At 46.3% G+C, this 20,038-nt stretch overlaps 1 long non-coding RNA gene across 1 annotated transcript in view; it reads left to right on the top strand.

Moving 5' to 3' along the window:
* Positions 1-4,217: 4,217 nt before the first annotated feature.
* LOC146867027 (uncharacterized) overlaps positions 4,218-20,038 on the top strand; it is a 301,772-nt gene continuing 285,951 nt past the window's right edge. The window contains exon 1 of the long non-coding RNA XR_014961062.1: positions 4,218-5,100. This is a non-coding gene — a long non-coding RNA (uncharacterized LOC146867027). The remainder of the gene's footprint in view (positions 5,101-20,038) is intronic.

The following is a 20,038-nucleotide window of genomic DNA, read 5'->3' as shown; positions in this document are numbered from 1 at the left end:
TCAATTTTGGTCGACATATATCAATTTTGCCGCATATTTATTAAACCGGAGAGATAAAAGTTTTGTAACAATCTTATAGTCCGAGTTCAACAATGTAATTGGGCGATAAGAGTTGGGATCCCTTTTATTTTTACCCTTCTTCGGAAAACTAACAATATTTCCCTGTTTAAAAGATTCTGGAATACCCCCCCCCCCCCCATCTAGCATAGAATTAATCAAGGAGAGGAAGAATTCACCAAACGCCTTAAAACATTTTTTATAAAATTCGGCGGGTAAGCCATCTGGTCCACATGCTTTAGCATTAGGTAAGCTCTTTATCACCTCTTCCAACTCAATTAATGAAAACGAGCGGGCCATAAGATTTTTATCTGTTTCCATCAACATGGGTGGTGGATTTTCAAGCAGGAACTTTTTCAACAACAGATCATCGACTGACTGAAGTTGGCCATAGATAGTCTGATAATGAGCAAGCATAATACGATTAATCTCAGCTGGATCCTCCGTAGAGCCTGCTGGACATGGGGAATTCAAAGCTTTGATTTGATTTGTGGCTGCTTGTTCCTTGGCCTGCCACACCAAGAGCCTACCAGTAAAGTTGCTTTCCTCATAGATTTTCTGCTGAGACTGTTGGAAAAAGATCTCGCTTTGAGTGCTATATACAGTGCAAAGCTCGCGCTTGGCTTGTTCAAGCTGAACTTTGGTGGTGGAAGAGGGATTCTTTAAAAAGGCGGCATTACAAATATGGATCTTATCTTCAATTTTTAATTTCTTCACCTTAGCATTTTTGGCGGCGACTGCCTCTTTACTTACTACTAACCCCCGAATGAAGGCTTTAAGTGTGTCCCAAACTATATTAGGTTCTGCAGAATGAATGTTCTGAATTAAAAATTGTCTAATCTCAGTGTCCATAAACTTTACCCACTCAGCGTCATTCAGATGCAACTTATTAAATAACCAGCGTTTAGGGTTTTTTAAACCAGAGCCCACATGAATTTCCAGAGATAACATTGCATGGTCCGAAAATCCATTGAAAAAGAAATTTTGTTGAAAAAAATCTAGAGTCCGTGAGATTAAAAGAAAATCAATGCGTGAGGAAGATCCAAACCGTCCTGAACCACATGTAAATTTCTTTAAAGTCGGATATGCTATTCGCCAAGGCTCTTGTAAATTTAGCATATCCGAATGATCTATCAATGTTTTAAGAGATCTAGGCTTTGTCTGTTTTTTCCCTTGGACCGTAGAATCCAGATGTGGACTCATCAAAATATTAAAATCCCCACCCACGAACAAATCTCCGACAACATGATTTAGAGAGAGAAAAAGATCGTCATATGTTTTGGCGTCATCTTCAACAGGTGCATAGTAGCTTACAAAGGTCAGAGGGCATGGTTTGGATCTAAAAGAGCATGTCACCCAACACCACCTCCCAAATGGATCCTTACCTGAATTAATACACTCTACTTGTAAGCCTTTTTTTTTATAAATATAGCAGTCCCTCTATGGAATGCAGAGGCAGATGAAAAACCCCTGTAGCTGGCCCAGGTTTTAAACATTGAAAATCCCAAAATGTTTATAGTCGAAATATGAGTTTCTTGTAACAGAATAATTTCAGGATTTTCTGTTTTTAGCCATGCTTCAATAGCCCGCATTTTTTTTCGATTATTCAGGCCGTTAACATTAAACGAAATAATTTTTAGCCTATTAGCCATTTAAAAAAAAAAAAGGAAAGATCTAAAAAACCAATCAATGTAGCATTCTGAGAAAAAAAAACAAATGAAGCATACAAAAATAATCAACCAATTATTGAAACTGCCGGTTGCATTTTTCCTATTTTTAAGTGCCCTATCCCACCCCAAGAAAAGTAGACTATCCCCCCTCCACGGCTCCTTCCACTTTCCCCAACCCCTACTCAATTTGGGTGTTATGTTATTACACCCGGTGAATCAACCCCTTACCCGCCCCTCAATACTGTGATGCGTGTTGCTTTTTTTTTTTTTCCTTTCTTGCCCTCCAGAATTTAATTAAATTTTTCTAACGAACCTATAATTATCATGAAGCCCTCTAAGCTAATCGCCCTAAACCAGAAGAGTAAAGAATAAAAGGAAAAACAGGGAGGAAAAAAAAAGAGGAAAAATAAGTTTTTAATTTTCTCCTAACATGGCGAGCTTATATCGAATTTACTCCTGTTTCCATGAACTCTGCAAAAAGAGGCGAATATAAAACATTAGCTATATCAACCTAACACTATTCTAATCCTCCGTTATCTTCTCCAGAAAACCCTGTGCCTCGTCAACATCCGTAAATAAAAAAACTTTCCCTTTACTAATACACGCAATTTGCATTGTTGTGCAATTGATGCTTGTGCCCCCTTTGCCTTAAATAACTGCAACATTTTTACAAATTCCTTCCTGCCGCGGGCAGCAGCGGCAGACATGTCCGAAAAGATTCTACATTTAATAGTCTCATTAATTGGGAACTGTCTCTGCTGAATAGCTTTTGTAAGAACTGCTTCCTTTATTTGAAAATCTGCAAAGTTGATCAGAATCGTGCGTGGAAGGGTTGAGTTAGGGAAAGGATGAGCTGGGACGCGATGGGCTCTCATAATTGTAAGGTCACCCTGGAAGTCCGGAATAACTTTTTCTTTAATAAAGGTGTTGACCCAGCTTAAAGTTTGCGACCCTTCTATTCCTTCAGGTACGCCAACTAGGTGAAGGTTAGATTTATGTGAATGGTTTTCCAATTCCTCCAGTTTGGATTCCAGCGCCTGTTTACTTTTGGTTCCTACTTTAACCTCTTTTGTCATTTTAAATAGCTGGTCCTCCAATACGGAGATTCTCTCCTCTGCCTCATGGAGCTTAACAGGGAGATTACCCATAACATTTTCCATTTTCTCCAGACGTTGATTCAAGGAGTCTAGTTCCGCCTTCTGAGTTTTTTTCATATCACGGATTTCTTCTAGAATCAAATGTAGCATGTCCTTAACATTGATCTGAAAATCTCCAGTCAAATCTGTGGATCGATTAGGGTCCGGAGTGGATGGCGTTACAGTTGTGGCCCCTGGGGAAGGTGGGGAAGATCTTGACCCCCCCTTCCTGAACTCCTTCCTCCTGGTGTAGTTGGGCCACAGTTGATATAGCTGACCCTGTTTCTTTGGTAGCGCTAAGCTGCTTATCGAGTCTTTGCTCCGAGCTTAATCCCTTCCTTAACTCCTGGGGATCACCGCTAAGATCTTGACTCTGAATAATAGCTGTAAGGTCCAGACCCCCATCTAGAACATTGGATAGAGCAGAGTTAATTAGCTCGGTTGATAATAAAGCGAGAGCAGGATCTAGAGAAATCATGGTCTCATGAGACGATTGAGGGGATTGAGGACTGTCTATATCCTTGATGAGTTTTTTCTGAAAGAGTGGAAATTGCTTGGTCGCCCTTTTGTCACTTTTATCTCTGGATTTTTTCTGCATACTGCCTTCGCTTTCTACTTGCGGATTTATCGATGAGGCTACAGTATTTGTAATATCTGAATTTTTAATAGCACTCTGGTCTGACAAGGCTAGCTGTGGCCTATCAACTGCTGAGCTCTCTTCCTCTATTTCTCCCTCCGAGGTCTCAGCTGTAGAGTCTGTGAAGTGAGAAGCTGGAGAGGGCGAGGCACCTTCTACCCCAATTAAGCGGGCTGCCTTTTTAGCCTCTCTTGCTTCTCTAGCAAGAAGTCGATTAGTCTTTGCTTTCGCCAGGCGGGTATTCAATAACTTCCCCATCTCTGAAAGCTCAGTCCACAGACTTTATGATAACTTTATGATGACCTAAAAGTCCGTCTTCAAGAGCAGGGCTATCTTTTCTGACTGGATTTCTCTATTCCCAGGACACTCTTTTTCACTGAGAGGTCTGCACCGATATCGAATCTTGAACCCAGAAGCGGCTTCGAGCTTTTAAGTCTTTTCCCCAAAGAGCCAACAAAGTTATGACTGAGGTCTTTCCTCTCAATGCCTTGGAGATTCCTTATACAGCTTACCGTCATACAGCTGACCCGATCTCAGCTGGACTCCAATACCCAGAATGCACCTCTAAACCCTCTACAAAGACCGGCCCTTTTCACCTCCATGTAGTCCGGATAAAGGCTCACATTCAAACTGTAATTTTCCGGCAAAAAATAAAGGATACAACAGTTTCTCTCTCGGAAGCAGAGGCAGATGAAAAACCCCTGCAGATGACCCAGATCTTAAATATTGAAAAATCCAGAGTTTTTATAGTCGAGATAAAGCCGTTTCTTACCAGGCCGAATCCTCTCAGGGATGGCGCTGCGACATGATTGACCAGACAAGGTTGGCTATGGCAGACCCCGCCTGCACGTAGCCTCAGTTGATCACTGCTCCGCCCCGCCCCGTACTTGGAAACTCCGACCGTTGACCGAGATGCGAGGTTCTTGGTTCCGTGGCGCTTGAAAGAACGGTAGAGGCAGAGAGGCAGAGTTATCGGCGGTTGCTGTTGATTTTTACTTTGCCGGTCCTGCTGAGCTGCTTCTTTTTCTTGTGGCTGTGGCTGGAAGATGGAAAGACGGAAAACGAGGTGAAAAGCGAAAGGAGAAAGCAGACCCAGCTGCTGATAGCTGCTGATAGCAACGTGAAGGAAAGCGTTACAGTCAGTAAAAACTCGGCGATGGAGTGAAATGGAGCGCACTGCTCGCAACCCGTTTGTATTTTGGCTGCCGCTTTTGTATGGCTTTACTTACTTGGTCGCTGGCATTGTTGCTGAGAGAGCTGAGTGACCCAGCAGCGCCGGGGGGGACTGCTCTCCTCTGAACTCTCCCTCTCCCTGTTTTGACCCAGTAATCTTCCCTATGAGGTTTCACCAGAGGGGAAATAAAGGCCTGGAGAGGGTTAAAGCAGGTTAAAGAGCCTGCTGCTGCATGACACCAGTTGCTCTTTGGGAAAAGGGAGTTCTTCTGGTGCAATGACAGGCTGAATAAAACTGAATAAGCTGAGTCCTACGGCGCTGAGTCGACTGGGAGCTGAACTTTTTTTTTCCTAGAAAAATCTTTGAACAACGAATAGTGTCCTGGACGATAAGCAGATCCTCTACAGAATGATCCGAAGAATAGAGGTGAGGTGAGCGGGCTGCAGCTGAGGGGGACTAGGAGGACTGAGAGCAGCCCCCCTTCTTGACTGTTACCACTGGCCTAAATGTGAGTGTGGAGCAGTGAAAACACAGCCTGGTGTTAAAGGTTTTAAAATGTCATGGTAGGAAACAGGCATTTCTACTGACAGTCAATCCAGTTCCCTTTATGGCAGCCATGTGCAGTTATCCATTATTCCTTTAGGTGTCGCTGTACAACAGGTATCCGTGGCAGAGGTTCCTGCTTCAGGGGCCATATCTGTTTTTGTTTGAGCATTTCCATACTTGTATTTCGACATGAAATATGCAGTTTAGAACCAGCATTTTTTCCACAGGATTCTGCACGGCATTGGAAACTAAAGTCAGGCTGCATCCTGTTTTGAGAAGCTTTTCCCGGACTTGTGACTCTTAGTATCACAGATTTTGTATATTGTAAGCACATAAACCTTGTCCATAGTTTTCCAACCACAATTATCTGCAGGTGACCTGGGAGGTCGTTCTGGAAGAGTGCTTTATTTGTCACCCTGCCCACTAGTAAAAACGTTGTGATTAACGTCAGTGTCATTGGCCACTTAGGGCAGGTTCCGTTTAATTCGAATTTTAACTGAATAGAAAAGTGATTTACGTGGGTCAATGGTTAATATATCTTATCTCCTTATCTACTATTTTTTTTCTCTCCGTACTCATTTTCATATAAGTTCCTCCAATCACAAAATTGTGCAAAGCTTCCCTTATTAATGTATCTACTTTATCTACGCTGCCACACACTATTACATAGCGCCAGCTGTTAATTACCTTGACTCTTTTTTGTTCCCAAAGCCGGTCCCAGGGCGATGCTCTCCGAGAGTTGAATGGGATTCTGGGACGCTGCACGCGCGGATGCTGCTACGCATGAGAACGTGACCTGTGCGTCAGTCCCTTCAGTCGAGCAGAGAAGGGGTGGCGGCCAGGAACAGCAGCCTTAATGCAAGCAACATTGAGAATTCCTGTCCACAGATAACCCCTTAATGTCTCCCAATCTCATAGTTTAAAAGAGTTGCCCAGGGCCTGTTTTATGATTAGGTTAATCCTAAAAGAGGTCCCAGTTTCCTGAGAGTACTGTGTTTCAGTAAACACAATTCAGTTCCTTAGTCAGAGCGCTGCAAGATAAGTAGACCCTGAAGTAACTGGTAACCAGGTGAAGTGGTGAACTGTCACGATACCATAGTGTCCTGTCACTGTGGTAACACAGTTGTGTCAGAGGACTGTCAAGGGGAACTGTCTGAAAGTGAAGAATTTTAAGTGAGACAGATATAAAATGGCAATATTTATCCTTAGAACATTAAGAATCCCAAAAACGGTGAACATTTAGGGCATGATTAAGACTTTTGGCGGAGCGTTGATGTGGCGGTGCAAATCACAACACCACCATTCCAGATTGCTACATTTAAATTGTCTGGCGGGCGGCAGAGTGGCGATCCAGTGGTAGAGCCTCTTTAAAAGGCAGCATTGCCTTTGAAAAGGGAACCGCAATGGGACCGCACATCAAGGTTCCTGCACGCCATGGACTCAAAAGTTGGTGCCGTGCAGGAACCTATGTGGATTCACATAGGGGGGCACATGTTACACCCCCCTGTGTGCATGCACGTGCGGTGGAGGCACAGTGGGCCACCAAGTGTATTGCGGCCTCTGGACTGCTGCGCCACCTCCAGGGAATGGCGGTTCCATGGCGAAGTCAACGGTCCCAGGGCGGTCTGACCGCCCAAATTGTAATCAGGCGGTCGGACTGCAGATGCGGCGGTGGCTGGACTGCCACCACCACGAGTCTGGTGGTCCAGGCCCCCCTAGTCCCATGCAGGTAGCAATAACATTGCTGCTGTAGATGACTAGTAGAAAAAGATAATATTCATACATGACGACCAGGAGGTAGCTTATGGAGACGAATGGCCTAAATTCACGTGCTTCCAGATACTTCCACCCTGCACCTGATGTGTCTATTATTTGTAGGGGCTTAGGGCAAGAGATTTTTCCTGAGTCAATACTTTTCCCTCTGAGGATTACCCCATCACTGGGTAATAATAATTTATCATTTACAATCTAAAGGATTTTCGTTGTTCTACGTCAATTTTCTGGCATCATGGATGTGTGCCTCTGTCTGTTGGGAGGCAAAATTCATCACTATGAAGTGTACTGTTCAGGTAAACAACATAGTCTGAAGGTGGGTTGTTCAAAAGGGCGCTTATTTGTACCAAAGTACAAATATTAATACTTAAGGCACTTTACAGAGACTATGTCACATGATAATAGGAAACAGTATCAATATAATTTCTTACACCGTTTGTTTGCCTTAATAAAGTGCATAGTGGCTATGACAGTATGAAAACTGTCTATGAACAGTGGTAAAAAGCACAAGAGATGTGTTGAGAATTACTGGAACAAAATTCTGAGGTTTTTACTAATCCTGCTCTCAGCATGTGAGCGGTGGAGGGATGGCGGGGGTGGAGTGCACATTGCTGTATAGGGGCTTGTAGGGTGGCAGGGCATTATCAGAGTTTTAGGTTTCATTCCCTTTTTCGTTATGAGTGGGGTTCGTGTTTATGAGTAGGGTTCGTGTGGAGGCCCAGTCGAGTCTGTGGGCAGCCGGTTATTTTACTGAGTGAATTTCTGCACCAAGTAAATCTGGACCGGTGTGTCCACACCCCAAACCCAGAAAGCGGGTACACTGGGCCACGTGGAATCAGCTGGGGTGGTTTCCCCCTCTGGGAAATTACTCCAACCAGTTTGTAATCGACCTTCAGTCACAGAAACCCACGCGCCACCAACTGGATCCAGCTGACCAGGGCTTTAAGTGTGCCGGGTCCTGCCGATGCTGAGCACCAGCAGTTCTTAAAAGCAGTGGCTGAGACGGGTCCCTATCGGGCTCTCCATTTTTGCTCTCACTCTCACCCTCAGGATTAAAAAAATAACCTTAGCTCTGCATCAGTACCAACATACAAAGCATTTGATGTAACTTCAAAGAGACTCGTTATAGGTCTTTCACAGTCTCATTTCAGAACTGAAGCATTTTTAATATTCTCTTCAACAAAGCCACAGTTGTTGCTTATTTATCTTAAGAAACTAAGAACCATTGGCAACGCCAATAGTCCTTTTTAGGTCTCGCCTGGGCCAGCCCATGTGCTGCTCTGGCGAGACATTTAGTGAGTGGGCTTTTGAAAGTCCAACCACAGCTTTGTGTGGCATACAGTGTGCGGTTTCGCGCACAGGCACGAGCAGAGGCCCCATCTGGCTTTCCTCTTGCTCGCCCAAGCGCGCGCCTCGCTTCAATGCCCCTCCCCCACCACAGAGCACATCTCGCAGCTTGTTTATTTCCTTTTAGCGCGCTCACACAACTCCCGGGCTTGTCTTCGCTTTCAGTGTGTTCGCCGCACCACCCGCTCCTTTAGCACTGCCTCGGACCGTCGCATGCATGTGATTTTTCTTTCTGTGTGTTCATTGTTGTGGCCACAACACTGCTTCATGTTATGCCCCATTTGGCTCACCTGGTCGCCCCTCTCTTGCTCTACCACAAGCTATCCCACTCTTTCTTCTGCTTCTACGAACTTCTCTCGTGCTAGGCTGCCCCCTAACATCCCTATGCTTCTCTGCTTTCCCGCCTCCACCAGGTCATGCCCTTTGCCCCCTCCAGGCTCCCCTTTTCCGCTCCCATTATTGCCCTGAAGTCCTCCTGACCCTTCTTTCCCCACTCTATCCCCCTTCTGCGCCTTTCATCTTCCCCCTATGTCTCCTTCTGTATTCTAAGGTCTCATTTCCTTCTTTCTTCCCTGTCTCCCTCCTGCCACGTCTTTCTTCCCCCACTCCTATTCCATCAACCTCATGTAACTCACCTGCGAGCGTTCTCCCCTCTCACCCCTCATGCTGTGCTACCTCTCTCTCTCTCTCACTGCCCCCCTCCCCTCTCTGCTAGTCTCATAGTAACTTCCTCATTACTTTCTTTTCTCTTCACTCATGCGGTCCCCTTCAACCCCCCCCCCCCCCGGTTCTGCGGCAGTCTTCCCAGTCTCCCCCTCCTTGAGAGGTGAGATCAGCCTCTATTGTCCCCCCCCCCAGGCCTGCACAGGGGATTGTGCAATGTGCACTTCTGGATTCGGTGAGTGGAATATTTAGCATTTTTTCGGCTTCCTGGAGGTGCTGCCAGGGGCATGCGACAGGCACCGGCCAGGGGTCTGCACATCTTGTTGTTGATCACTGCTGCGGGGCCTACACAGCCTCCTGGCCTCGAAAAACTGCGAAGTGTCCCAAAGCTGAAAGCAGGCTGGAATTAAAATCGGATTGTTTTTATTGTGCCTTGACCCAAAATCACTGCATCCGACCCATATGGAGAGATGCGGTTTAGCGCTTCAGCCTTATTCTGTTTACTTGTAATTACTATCCTTGCCCATCTTTGCTGTGCAGTCGGTCACTTGTGGCTCTCGTCAGGTCCCGTCTGTGCTCCTTTCTTGGTTCTGGTCCGTTCTTTGCACCATTGGTTTAGTCGTGTGCTATCCTCATGTTCGTGTTTGGTCATAAATGGATTGACTTCTCTTGATGTATTCTACTGGTGTAGTTCATCCTTACCCCCTGCTTTTGCCTCGCTTTTGTGTCGCTGTCCACTTTCTCTTTTTCAGCTTTTTTTCTGGTCAGTTTTGTGAGACTTCGTTTCCTTTTGCTTTTCCTCTCATGTTTAAGTCGCATCCTACCCGCGTTCTATGGTGTTGTTTCTAGTCCTATCCTTTCTGTGCTGCCCAATTGTCAGTTGTTGCTCTGTTTAGCTTGTCTCATTCAGTAGATTTAAAAAAAAAATATTTTTTTATTTTACAAGTTTTATATAGCGCTAGCTTGACCCGTGAGTATCAGAGCGCTTTACATACACACAGGAGAGAAAACAAGCATTGGCATAGCCAATAGGTCTCACTTTTGGGACCTTATAAGTGTTTAGCCGTGCAACAGTTGATGTTGTTCCACCAAGGATATTGTGGTGGATAACTAAACACTTATAAGGTCCCAAAGGCGAAACCTATTGGCTATGCCAATGCTTGTTGTTGTAGGTGTAAGGTTACTTGTTGTATTATATATCTGGATGCAATAACAGAAGCAGCAAATTACTAGTCGGGCAGCACACTATTCTAACCACAGATTTTGTTGTAAGCCACGCCCTAATTCCACCGGCCACGCCCCTTTGAGAGACCCCCCAGTTTTTTCATCCCACTTAAAGCCTGCAGCTGACATCGTCTGTAATTGGTCGCCTGGAGTTCCCACCACCAGGGAGACTGGCCCCGAGAAATGATTTATTTCGCTGCACAACAGCACTCACTTTTGAGTGCACTCGCTACAAACCCTCTTGTTATTTGGCAACATTACATCAAACGCTGGTCCCGAAACAGCTGCATGTAATCTGCACTCAGGGCTCTTAATTAACCTTCGAAGCGCAGTTCAGAAAGCTCAGAAACCCGTCGGCATCATCAAGCAAACACGAAGAGCTCGGGGTTTCCAGGGCTCGCCCACGCACTCAACCGCTGCATAATGGGATCTATCTCTCCGCGAAGCCAGAGCTATTTCCATCCGCGCCACTTTCAGCGTTAGCAAACAGGAGAGGCGCGGAAACCACGCGGAGCAGCCGGGATGCAAAGACGCACGCGCGCACTCCCAGCACCTCAGCGATAATGTTCACACCTGGCGGCTCGTGTGTGGTCCTCGAGCCACGACTGCTGATCCATAACCAAAGAACGGGAATTGTTCGGAGAAAGATGCACCACTCCCTCGCAGCAGCAACATTCGGTAGTTTCGCAATTACGTGCTCCTGGCTCGGTATTTGTCCCTGTCTCTGTGGTAGTTATTAAGCTGTCTCTTAGCCACGCCACAGCCACCTGTGGCGTCTTTCCCACACATGCCTACCTGCGGATTTATTCTCTTCTGGTTAGGCACTGGCCAGGCCAGCACACTGGCACTACGGCCCAGAGCCCTCGCCTAGCCTGAGGGAGCTGAGAGAGGGTTTGAAACTTGGGCAAAGTGGGCACTTTCCCAGCAGCCTCATATTCCTGAAAGCCCCCTCATAAAGTGGTTGGGGCAGTAAGAAGACTTTGGGGTTTATTTACAAACCCTTACACCGCCGAAGCGTCACTTTTTTTACGCTCCGGCAGCGCAGTGTGCCTGCCAATATTTACAAGGTCACGTAAAGCCACCCTGCATGGCTTTCCATGACCGTGTGAATATGGCCTCCTTTCACGCACTACCCTGCGTGAAAGTGGTGTTCCATGGGTGTTGCTGTGGGTGTACTCACGCAAAATTGATGGAACCTGACGCATTCCCAGATTTGCAAGGTTTTGTAAACATGGGAATGCATCAGATTTCTGTGACTCCCCAGGGGAAGCGTAAGGGAGGCGCAATGAGGAGAAATACCTTTATTTCTCCTCGTTATTCCTTTTTCTGTGTGTGCTGCATTCAGCAGCACACACAGAAAGAGGAATACACCTCGAGTGTTTGTTTTTGTACAGGAAGGTGTTCTTTCCTGCACAAAAACAATCACCCCTTCAATGCAGACACCATTGCACCATGGCGCCAGGTTGCCTGCATTGGCGCATGGCAGCCCATTGTCACTATCTTGTAGATATGGCACATTTCTGCCCCTTTTCTTTTGACGCACAGAAGCGCAGCGGGAAGGCCTGCTGCGCATCAAAGTATTGTAAATGTGGCCCCATCTATCTCACATTTATGTATGTATTTAAACCCCACTCCCTCTCTCTGAGGCTGTCTCTCTCGCTCTACGCATTCCTGCCTCACCACTCGCTACTTTTCCATCTACATCACCTTTCATTTTATCATCTGTTCCTGCCCTCCTTACCACTCTTTATCTCTACATCTGCCTACCTCCCTCTGGCTTAGTATTGCCTCCCTCTGTCTACCTTGCTTCTCTTTGTACTACTATCCTCTCTGCCCCACCTTTCTCTGCTTCATCTGTCCCTCTCTACCTCACTAATCGCTAATTCCCCCAGTCTCTCTTCCTCACTTCTCTACTACCGTTCTCTCTATGTCTGCCATCTCTCTCTATCGTCTTCTACAACTGTCTCTGTCTCACCTTCCAGTTTGTCTCCTATCTCTCTCCTTATTTCACCTCACCTGTTCTACCACACCCCTCTCTTTACCTCTCGCCCGCTCTCTCTCTATTTCTATGCACCTACCCCTACCGTACCTCTCTCCCACCCCTCTTTCAATAAATGTCTTTCGCATCCCTCCTTACATCTCTACAACGCCCTCACCCGTCTACCTCTACCTCTGTACCACCTTCTATCTCCTCTGTCTTTCTATTTAGCCCTTTTCTGTGCCTCTCACTTCTCTGTTTCTATTTCACCTAACCGCATCTTAGACACACCTACTTCATTCTCTCTCAACCTCCTCTTTCTTTACCTCACCTCTCTATCCCTCTCTGCATCTGGCTATCCCTCACCTCTTTTGGCCTCTCCTCACCGCATTCTCTCTGCTGTCTCCTGCCCCCTCCATTTTCTCATCCCCAGAGCTGAATGTCACTGACTCTCAGAGAAGAGTTGGCATCTTTTCCACAATGGCTAGTTAGACATTCAGTTCCATGGGAAATTTTGCGGCAAGCCAAACAAAATCCAGTATTCTAAGCATTCTATAGGTATTTCTTGGGTGGTGGTCGCTGAACAACTTGAGCTTTCGGATGTTTTTGGGTGTCCCTAATTCTGAAAGTTTGATGTGTAATTGTCTGCTAACAATCATATTATGCCATGTTAATGGCAGGGATGATGAATCTCTGGGCTTCCATTGGCATGTATGACCCTTATGACATTAGCCCAAAACGAAATCAAGGGGGAATTTTGAACACCCAAGTGTCTATTGGGTTCAATAAAGATAATGCTGTTATGTATTGAAGACATATCTTGTTACTGCAGTAGAGCTGGTCAATGAGCCTTTTCAACGCTTTGTAGAGCAGAAAACAAATCTTTCAAGTTAATGCGTTCATTTAGTAGACCATGCAACCACATTATAAATATATAGCTATACAAATATACCATCGGCATGTTTACCTATTTGTACATGTGGCATAAACCCCTGTAGATCCATATGCAAAATGTTTACTTTTACAATGTACTTAGCCTTTTGGCTGAAACACTGGCATATATCATTGAATTATGTTTAATTAAGCATTATTTCCAACTGTTCAGGGCATTATCAATTGTTAAGTAATTGTCCTGGAATTATGACCCTAAAATGTGGAGCCATGTTGAAAAGAAGGGCAACATACAACCACTAATGCCTGATAGAATGTGGGCAATAGGGCTATTATCAACTGCCCACGAATTTTACAAAACCTAGACAAAAATCAAAATGAACTTTATTTGTCTGCTTAATGTCCCTGATGCCAAAACTAGAATGAAACCAAGCATCAGTAACCCTGATGACCCTAAGGTGAGGAGCCATGTTGAAAAGAAGGGTAATTAATAACTGCTAATGCCTGACAGAATGTGGGCAACAGGTCTACTATCACCTGCCCTCTAAGTTCACCAAACATAGACAAAAATTAAAATGAATTTTTTTTGTCTGTTCTTGTCTCTGATACTAAACCTAGAAAGAAACCAGGCAACAATAATAAACCCATGCATTCTGATTGGTTTAGCAATCTCAACATTCTATTCCAGGTGCTAATACAGAACATGTGTATTGAAATGACACTACAGTGTAAAGCTTATTAAGCCCTTTATTGGAGCATCCATTCACACAGAGCGTAGCGAGGTAACAGCCCTCGAACAACACACAGAACATGGAACTTACATTAAAGCACAACACAGTAAGACCACTAGCATGGAATATAAACAATCCAAAGTTAGACCAGCTAACTGATCATTGTACATGCATCCTACATTGTAGTAGAATATTAGAGCACACCTTCAGGACGTCATGTGTTCTAATATGCATTCTAATCAAGAACCTACTGCTACAACATGGGGCTTTATAAAGAACAAAGACTCAAAGTAGTATTCTGTGTCAAGCTCTGAGAGTACCTCTGTTTTCCTTTGTACTGTCAGGTAGGCCTCATGGAGTTTCACCATATCTTCAATCATAGACTCCAGTTCTTCGGGTAATCTGGCAGCAGAGGCCGCTTGCCTCATATCATTGTTAACATTTGATAGCAGTTAATTCCCCCAAAGAGTATTCTGCCTTCCAGTTCAGCGTTATTTTCTTTTGTTAGCTTTGAGTTTGAATTATATAGAAATAAATGATAACGCATAATGTTGGCTGCCATCTTACCTCCCACATAAAAGAATCTTTAGAGTGGTGGAAGGTGCTTAGTTATCTCCAGCTCTTTTTGCTATCATAACCATTTAAGATTTCTGGATATTACTACCCTCTATCGCACTTCATTTTCCTAGGTTAGAGTAGGCAGAGCTTTACCTGATTTTCTACTAATTACATAGTTTTTCTGTTGTATTTATATTTATTTACTATACCAATTACTTTTTCTTTCAGTTTGTGTGGGGCTTCCTATAGACTGTGGAGCAGCGTAATTTTGGCTCCATCCTTATACGTTGTAAATGCACAATATATACGTGCATTTAGCACATGCACTTTCTGTCTCCTAACGATATTAATGTGAAGTGTTGCAGTTGACATCACTATTGAAGTGCATTCACTGTAGGGTTAGAGACTCATATATACATTGTGTGTCTTAACTGTTTTAAATGACATTTATTGTTTAGGTGATGGAGTAAAACATTCCTCACACTATTAAAATGTATTTACCTTAGAAACAAAAAGGATTTATGTAATGTGTGCACTAACGTTTCATATTTGTGTCTATAATGTAGTTCTTAGTCACATTTATAAACGTGTGCTCAAAGGTTATTTACCTTTATTAAATTTTAACATGAATCTAATGTACTGACAGATTTGTTCTTATTCTGGTTGAATATACAAACATTTATTAAATGTACACCATTGATTTAAAATGTTAACTTGTCATAACTAGGCCATATTTCGTTCTGCATGAAATGCTGTTTTCCATTTTCTGCTTGCATGTCATTTCCTTGCAGGTACATTCTCATGGTTTGTTAGTTTGAGAATAGATGTAACACTGTAATAGCGACAGAGAGAGAGCCCGAGAAGAAGACCTTGACAAGGAACATGGAGAGCCAGAGCCTCAACTGAAATTCTCCATTTATTATTGTTGCCAGGGCTCACAGATAATTGAGGACAATATTGTTCCCAGGTTTGGGCTGGTATATTTAGTGAATGATGCAGCTCACAACGTGAGAATGGAAAGGAACAATGGAACCCCTGATGATGTGTAAAGAGGGGTGTTGCCTTGACTTTTGTCGTAATATTTGGTTTTACACTGCCTGAGGATACCCCCCTTTACTTTGGACATTGAGGGGGATATTCACAAGGACTTATCTCTGATTTATCTCCACCTCAACGCATCAAAAGTGGAGCTAGACCTAACACCCCATTCACAAGCTGGTGCAAACTGCAGACATCACCAGTATTCCCGCAATAACTGCCCCAAAATGTATTCCCACGGTGGACATCACCAACTAACCCTAATGAGATGCAGAGTAGGCTTTCCCATGCAAAAACACCTGATAAAACCACAACATCACTTTCACAACGAACTGCCAGATCTGCGAAGCAAACCAAAAACAGGCGATAAGCTGCGGTAGCCGCAGTATTTAACACCTGCCTCAAGTAGGTGTAAAAACAGACGACTACCTGCAGTAGACAACGGAGCCCCGCACACAGCCACACCAGAAGAACAAACGACACCATGGAGCTACTCATCATGTAGCTCGGAGCCCCAACAGGGCCACAATACCCACTGCCACCACCCCCAGGACCCGGACCCGCCCCCCCAGACCACCACAGAGGCAGCACAGAGTAAGACAGTGGACCTACCGAAAACTCACCACTCTCACAGACCTAACGCCCCAGGAAGTCATTGCCCACTACAGGCTCAAAAGGGCAACGATCCTCCGCATCATGATCCACATCGCCCACAGGCTGACGGTCCCAACACAGCAGAGAACCAACATCCCTCCGGAGACAAAGCTGCTGGCTGTGTTGCACCTGCACGTCTGGTACCTTCCAACCAACAACTGCCAGAGTCATCTCACAGCCAGCCCTATCAAAGTTCATCACACCTGTCCTGGATGCCATCCTTATCTTCATACCCCAGTATCTTCACTTCCCCAACACTGCGCAGGAACAGCTGGAGACAAAGCAAGGGTTCTACGGCATAGCCGAATTCCCGGCTGTGTTGGGGCAATCGACTGCACACATGTCCCACTTGTGCCCCCTGCAGATACTGCACACCACTACCGCAACAGAAATCATCAGCATTCCATCAATGTGCAGGTAATAGTGGACCACCGGGGACTCTTCACCAATGTCGTCGCCAACTACCCAGGCAGTGTGCATGATTCCTTCATCTTCCGACAAGCCATCATCAACCAGCGCTTCCGGGATGGCACATATGGAACGGGACTGCTCGTTGGTAAGTGCCAAATCAACACATCACACACCCCAAAGCCACCAACACACAACGAACAACTGTGGGAATGCACACGTGACCAAACCACATATAACATGTCAAACTACACGGCCACCTACCAGACATGACTACACCACTCCATGGTCATCCCGGGCTACCCCTGCACCCAATACAGACATTTCATGGCACCACAGCCACAAAACAGCTGAACTTGTGGAGATGCGTAATGCAGCCATGTGCGAGAATGCAAGTGACCCGTGAGTGGGAATGTACACAATGAGAAGTGAGGCGTGGAAGTGCAGGACAGACATGGGAATGCAAACAACTGATATGTCCATGCAGACCACGACTGCTGGTGACTGGAGAGTAGTGAGCAGTGGACGCAACCATGTCACCCCAGGGCGTGGGACAGATAGCGGAAGTGTCGTACGCTGTGTTCCCCCCTGTGTGCGTGAGCGTAGTGGGTTGGCCCTGAGTACGCCAGGGCTGCACAGGGGTGTGGTGACTAACTTCATTGTGCAGGCCGTGGTCCACTCCCGGGAAGGCCAACGTCACTGACAGTGCGGCGCCGCGCGGCCTGCCACGAGGCCGAGGCCGTGAGCAGCGGGGCCTGCGACCCTGTGCGCCTGCTGCACCCCAGGATGCTGATGCACAGACCAGGCCTGCCCGCCCCAGCACACTAGTGCGGCACTGCTCACCTGCAGACACTGTCGTGTGTCAAAGTGGACCCAACACATGCCGGTGCAAGCACCAAGCTCCAGTCCCGCGACCTCTGCAGCCTCCGCAGACCATCGCTGGCCCCACGACGCTGGTCCACATCACTAATTACTAATTTACATGCTCCACCGGCGTCCTCTTCGGCCCAGTAGGTCCCACATGTGGAACTGAGTCCTGAATGGCAGTGACCCCACGTCCGTGGCAGCGGCCACAGCACAAGACTCCCTTCGATCAGTGAGGCCTAATTCCATATCGCAGGCCTGCGACACGTGGTGCCACTAACCCTGTACAACGCAAGCCGGCGACACGTGGTGCCACTAACCCTGTTCAACGCAAGCCGGCAACACGTGGTGCCACTAACCCTGTGCACCATGAGTGACCGTTATTCTCCGGCGGAACATCGTTGGTGTCTGAGCCTGTGGCCTGGGGGTTGTCATCAGCAACAGACAGGTACGGACTTGGTGTCTGGCCTGGATCTGTGGCATTCATATCCGCCATGTTGCCGGACACAGCTGGCATGTGCCCTCTGCATCATGCCCTGGGGGTAGACCCCCCATTATCCCCCCTGACATCCCGCGGAAGGCACCCATGACACATGTGAGGCCCTACTCTGCCCTCATGACCCTACACCAGTCTCCCGCAGGTCAGCATCCTGTGGCGGTGGGCTCCGTGTCGGCCGCTGTACATCCGGGGCCACTAGCCCTGTGCGACTCGAGTCATTCCCTCTTGTTGTACTGACATTGCATTTTTGAGTGCCTGATGACTGTTGGAGTTGTTGCTAGCACCAGCTACTCCCTGAGGGCTGGCTTACACTCACTCCACACACAGCCAGGACAGGCGTCACTGTATTAGTGGGCCTGCCATCACATCCTGCCGAACCAAGTATCGACTCTTTTCTCCCTGCACTGCCACAGGTAATCAAGGATATGCACTCTGCCCTTGGATGATGACAACCCTCGAGACCCGGACACACCCGCCCAGAGGCAGTACAATGCGGCCCACATACGCACCAGGGGCATCGCTGAACGCACATTTGGCGTGTTGAAGTCATGTTTCAGGTGCCTGGACGGCACAGGTGGAAAGCTCCTGTACAGCCCGGACATCATGTGCAAGATGATCATTGCATGTTGTGTGTTGCACAACATCTTTGTTCTCACCAATGCCCCATGGATCCCAGTTCCAGAGGTACTGGACGATGATGGTGACGATGGGGCAGGTGGCCCACATCCCACTGCAGCTCGAGCAGGAATGGCCCGTAGGAACTCCATCATTGACACTTACTTCTCATGAGCACGTCACATTGTGGCCGTCCATGGCAATCATGGGACAATAGAAGATGTCCAATTGCACTGCATGTGTGATTGAAACATATTTGCAGGTTACAGGTTGTACTTGTACATTGTCATGTTACATTTTCCTGCGGTTTCAGATGGGATTTGCCATGTTGTGCACATTTGCGGAACCAGTTGTGTCCTGTGTACAGTTGTGGAGGGGTTGCTGTTTGTACTGGGATGTTGTCAATGTCGAGGTGCACTTCTGCTTATGTGCGTATGCTGCACGGTGGGCGAGTCGCTCCTGCGGCTCTGATTTGTCTGCCACTGGTCTCTTTCATGCGGTGTGCCTGTTGGTTCTGTTCTTCCACGGTGCTTGGATGTTGTGGTGTACATGTTGTCCTCTGCAGTCGGTCAGGGTGCATCCGTGGTACTCTGCTGTTGATGTATTTTTTCTGTGGCATTTTCCGTATGCTGTTCTTGTGCTTTTTCCTGCATTATGCATGGGTATTGCTGCCCTCGCACTGGTTGTCACTGTTTTCTTATCGCGCTTTGGCCCATCGCAGGTTTTTTGGCATTGGGGTTTGTGTTATCTCCGTCGAGGTGGTTGTATCACGGGCATTGACCGCGGTTTCGGCAAACTATCGCATGGGGCCGCCTTGTTGTGAATTTCAAGTTGACACTGGGTTATTTTCCCGCGATAGGTTGCGGTGTTGAGAGTTGCATTAAGCTGCTCTTGCGGTAGTTATCACACGTTCTTGTGAATATACCCCTGAGATGTTTAGACCTCTATTCTTATCCCATTTGACTCTTTCTTAGGGTGGCTTAGACTGACAGTCATTTCCCTGTCCCTAAAAGACTCTTGACCGAGCTTCTGAAATGCTGATACCTTCCTGCACTTCCCTGCATTTTCTATTTTTCTGCATTTCCCTGACCTTTTACGTTTTAAATCATCCTCCTACATTTGGACTTTAATTTGGATGATTTTAGACTTCACTCATGCTCTAGAAGAGAGAGCCAGACACTCTTCTCTGAGCATCAAAGTTTGTTATTGATCTTTTGTATTGCTATGACTGAACTTCTTATCTGCATTATGCTGGTACTCCTGAACTTCTTTAGGAGGTTGGGTTATCCAGTTGTACTGTTAATTAAATTGGTCGATGAAATGATAACTCCCTTTACCACTCAGTCAGCGAAAAAGGTTCACCAAATAGGAACGGTAAAAGGGTTGGCCCAGCGCTGGATCAACAGTATTGTTACTTAGACACTTTGATGTCTGCACACAGTGCAGTAACTGCTTCCTTCACTCTTAAGGCCTTATTATGAGTACGGCAGTCCCAAGACCGCGTACCCACTGTGGTGGTCCAACTGCAGAAACCTCGGCGGTCTGACCCCCCGATAACGAGTTTGGCGGTCGGAC

This window comes from Triturus cristatus, chromosome 1_2, assembly GCF_964204655.1.
Source record: "Triturus cristatus chromosome 1_2, aTriCri1.1, whole genome shotgun sequence".
NCBI classification, from domain to species: Eukaryota; Metazoa; Chordata; class Amphibia; order Caudata; family Salamandridae; genus Triturus; species Triturus cristatus.
This window is presented reverse-complemented; position numbering and strand designations above follow the sequence as displayed.